Source organism: Saccostrea cucullata, unplaced genomic scaffold, assembly GCF_032062105.1.
Source record: "Saccostrea cucullata isolate Sc308-1 unplaced genomic scaffold, CSIRO_AGI_Scuc_v1 ctg2627, whole genome shotgun sequence".
In the NCBI taxonomy this organism is placed as follows: domain Eukaryota; kingdom Metazoa; phylum Mollusca; class Bivalvia; order Ostreida; family Ostreidae; genus Saccostrea; species Saccostrea cuccullata.
Window position 1 is genome coordinate 69,516 of NW_026938072.1, and position 4,958 is coordinate 74,473.

At 31.2% G+C, this 4,958-nt stretch overlaps 1 long non-coding RNA gene across 1 annotated transcript; it reads left to right on the top strand.

Annotated features, from left to right (window-relative positions):
* Positions 1 to 296: 296 nt before the first annotated feature.
* On the top strand, positions 297 to 2,296 carry LOC134249369 (uncharacterized). The gene is made up of 2 exons (XR_009988263.1): positions 297 to 350; positions 1,882 to 2,296. It is a non-coding gene; the product is annotated as an uncharacterized LOC134249369 (long non-coding RNA).
* Positions 2,297 to 4,958: the final 2,662 nt, after the last annotated feature.

Here is a 4,958-nt window from a genome sequence, read left to right on the forward strand (position 1 = left end):
GCACAAGGCTGAGTTTGTCAGAGAGGATAATGAACAAATATCACCATTTTTTGGTGATGCTGTGGTAATAATTCTGTCTAGGATGGTGCGGTAAAGCAAAAGTTAACCTATTTAGAGATGAATTACACGAATTAATGCAATTTTTCAATTACATATAACTATATTTTTGAGGTAATTTTGAGTGATTAATTTGAAATGAATGGTCTGATTTACTTTTTTACATATGGTATTATTTTTTTGACAAATAGTGATAATAAACTAATGGTATGAATATTAAGTGTTAATTGTTTACTATAAAAGATAATGACCAAATATTTTCCATTCATTCATTGTGTAACCCTGTAATAAAGGTATGTACTTATCAAGTAAAGCCTAGATTTCCAGTAAGGTTATTATGCTTGTCTTCTTTTACTTTATTTTATGTTTCTTGTAATCATTTATGAATGGTAAAAGTAAAAATATCATCGAAAGAAATTTAAAAATTATCTGATGTCAGTTCCATCCTCCTATGACGTCACATGTTTTTTTTTTTTTTTTTTGCTATTTTTTTGCAAAATATATATATATATATCTTAATTCATAAATTAGAAAAAAAAAAATACTTTTGATATTTCAATACCGGTAGTTTTAATGCAAATAATTGTTGACTAAAAGAATTATAAAAATGTATATTTTCTTTATTTAATCAATTATTCAATCTTTTAAATTGTTGCCAAAAGCAGACACTCGTCATGCATCCAGGAATCATTTTATTATAATTTTAATCAGTTTTTTCCCATTGTTCGTAACACCTTTCAGTAAAAACGTACAATTTTTTCTCTGACAAATACTGTATACTGACAAATGTTGAAAAATTTGATTTTTGATAAAATTATTATAGAGAAACAAATTTTTAAAATTAATTTACCAGAGCCATTAAGTGAACTACTCCTTAAATGTCAAAAGTATGCTGTATATTGACACTTTTTACTTGTAAGTAAAGTAGGTAAAAGGACAAGATAAATGGGCATGAGGTTGGTAACCATGGCAATTTACAAATGCCACAGTGCCAAACAAAAAATATGCAAAATATCAGGTCCAAATCTCTTACAGTTTTTGAGATATAAGGTGTGACAGACAGAGAGACAGACGCCGGGTATAGTGATCTCTTACTACCGTTATGCTCTGCATGCGAAAAAAAAACTTTGAAAATTCGCTAAATGTACAGTTTTGATGAAAATGTGCTCTTTAACTTTTTTTTAAATATGAAAGTGAAGTAATAAATTTAATCTCACGCCCTCTGAATCAAAAAAATTCCATGCATGTCGTAAGAATAAATAAATAAATTTTTCTCATGCACATTTTTTGTCACGAAATTGTATGTATTTTTCCTTATTTTCTTTAAGAGTTGTAGAAAACACCAGTTTTCATTGAAATTTACTTAAAGAGGATATAAAGCATATGCATCGCCAAAAATCGTACTGAAAATGTGACTTTTATACAAACAATTTTACAACACAATATATCTTGAAATTGATATGGAGGTGATTGTAAGTGGTCATTGTTTTTCAAATGAAAATTACCCCACAAATAACACTTTTTCTGTTTTTTTTCTTTCTCTTTAAAGCTAAGAAATGTACCAAATTTACAGAATAGATCTTTTAATCTGCCATATTTTTTGTTTATAATTATATTCATATACTCAACCCATATGAAAGCAAATTTCATAAAAATTTGAACACAATAAATTTTTAAGGCCCAAATAAAACCAAGACCATACATCATTATGCACTTGTAATTGAAACTTGCGATATATGTCAATTACATGTATATTCTATATTGTTCCTTTTTTGCTAGATGATATTGTAATTATACATTTAATAGCCACCTATTGTTATGCAGATGAAGCTGCTGTTTCTCTTTGCCTTCCTTGCGGTCGTCGCTTGCACTGTTCAGTCCTGTAGAGATTGCTATAGCATGGGGAAGCGATACCGAGGAAATCAAACTTTCTCGTTGGTCTCTTTGTGTACTCGATACACTTGTAAATGCGGTTGCAATGGGATAACTTATTGCCCAAGGAGTCTTAGAAAGAAAATACCATGCGGAAGAAAACGAAGGAGTCAGAGGAATGATGATCACAGTTAGTGGCGAGGGTGGATGCAGCTGTCAGGTGGTTGCGATATTGTAAAGACTGTTATCGACACGAATTCCTCTGCTGTCCTTTAGCGGTGAACAGAGACAAATGCTTCAGTTGTTCTTTTGTAAAACTATATTTTATTACAGTTTGAATAAATGAACTTTGCAATCTGCAATCAAATTTGTATTTTTTCAAAAATTATCATTAATACAACATATGCATTTTTTTTTAAAATTAAAAAATACTTTCTTTTTGCTAAGAAGAGGGATCTGATACAAAATAAGAAAAGAGATATCGAAAACAATGTCTGCAGTTTAAGTTTCATTCAGAATAATTATCAAAGCAATAGTAGAATATCACTAACATCTGGATAATGTAATGGTTGGCAGCACTTAAATTTCAAATGAAGTTCGGTAAGCTGCTGTCTGGTAGATGTGAAACTTATCATCTCTGTCGAAGTAAATGTCATATTATGCGGTAATCGTATTGTAATTCAACATTGTGACTACTTAAACACCAAAAATCTACCAATGCAAATTATATTGAAATAAGCAGTAATGTCTTCTACAATTGCATAAAAATGTATCAAAACTATAATGATTTGACGATAGTTAACTGTGTATAGTTATATTTATTGTGTATATTTGTATTATAATGATATCAAGTATTGTAAAGTACGACATGATATTGTATTATTGAATTTTGCGCCATTGTATGTTTCATTTTTAGAAGAGAAACGACTCAAAAATCTAAAAAGGTTGAATTAAGCACTAAGTATTTAGAAACGACCGTGGTGGAAATAAAAAGTAAAAGTAATGAAATTTTGATGACTTAAATACTGTGTATGCATATGTACATCTATTTATACATGATCTACATAGTACATGTTAAGCATAAAAGAGAAATGATGTATTGTTCTCTCTCTATCTCCTTTCAATATTACGCTAACGTGCTTACATTTTCTATAATATGTCTACGTGCCAGGAATAAAAATATACACATCTAAGCATTTTTTTTCCAACTGACATCTGCATCGGCCGTAAACTTTAAAGGTTTCTGATTTGAAGATAATTTGCTCTATGAATGGTAATGAATAGGTAATGAGCTGTTGATATGACTAAATGCAGTAATGGTTTTCTATTAAATAAAACTTCATGCTTCTATTTTTACACTGTGTATTGGAGCTCGTAAAAGTTAAGATATGTGCAAAAATACAATCGGTTAATCTCTGCGTTGTCAATTCTTAAGCTAATGGAAAAGATTGACAAGTAAATCAAGTTTAAAAGAAATTTATAATTGTCATCAGATTCGAATTCATGTAAAAATTTGATGTGAAACTAGATGCTGTCATGAGACAGTAATACCCGCACTAAGGTGTTTACCTCTAAATGCACACTTCTTCATATTGGGCTTTACCAAGGAAAAAGTCAATATAATTCAATAATTTACATAATACATGTATTCATCAAATTGAGCATCATATGCTCAGGTGACCATGTGATCCATGGGCCTCCATCTAATAGGTATTTCATATTCTTAATTCATTACCAATCTGAAAATAAACAACAGAATTAAATTAATGATGTAAATTAGGTTTGATAAAGGGGGGGGGGGTTATAAATTTTTGGCACATAATTGGAACTTTTTAAATCTATTTTCTCATATCTATAGATCAACAACAAATAATATTATTCAAATTAGTGTAAAGCGTTTTTGATGAATTTTTCAAAATGTGCAAAGTTTATTTATATTTGGTTAGGCAGTTCTAAACTTCTTGAAAGCTGCCATATACATAATCAATTTAGTCAACCCCCACCCCTCTCCCATCAACACACACACACACACACACACACCCTCACACACCCTCACACACACACACACACCTCCCCCCCCCCACACACACACACACACACAAAAACACACCTTATTTGCCTGTTTTTGGAAATAGGCCTAGATGGCAAAGTTAAGATAAAACATCTTTTGTAAATGATAATTTTCAATTTTTATTTCTTGAACTATACATGTATCTGAACACCTGCATCACATTGGGCTTGCGTCACGTACCGAACTTAAGTACTAGTTTTACCATTGGCATTATCATATCTAGATTTCACTGCACGTGCAGTAGGCTACTAGTGTGGTATACACATCATTGCATATATGTCAGTAGGAATTATTTCATTTTGTGTTTTAATTGGATTATATTTCATGAAGATTACAGGACCTAAATAATGACAATCGGTAAGTACAAAGTTTTGGTATAGATTTGGGTAAAATAGTCTGAAATGCAAACGGTTAGGTTCAAGTTTAAAGGATCAAAGGTCATCCGATGCTGCAATAGACGAATTTGATATTCTGAAGAGTTATCCCCCGTTACATTCAGTTACAAGATCCAGAATTTTTTTCTGGGACTGGGAGGGAGGGGGGTTTCCAGACCAAAATTTCCTGAGAAGCAAAAAAAAAAAAAAGTTATGGTTGGGTCTGTTATCTAGGGTGTAGGGACACTTAGGGCATCCAAAGTCATTTTTATTTCCTCCAGTATATATTATAGTCCTGCAAATTCCGGGGGGGGGATCTCCCAATCCACTCCCTGTCCCTGTAATGACAAATGATCATGTGACTCCTATATAGTTGGAAAGTTTTTCCATTTGACTATCCATAATTTTGTTTCTTGTGTTATTATGTTATGTAAATTTAATGGTATAAAGGTTATGAACCCCAGGAGGTCATTCCCACTCTCCTAATGAGCTGGAAATGTTAACAATATGACTGCATTAAATTAAATAAAAGTGCATCAATGATAAGATTACTTGACATTTTATTCATGAATTTGTGTCATCCT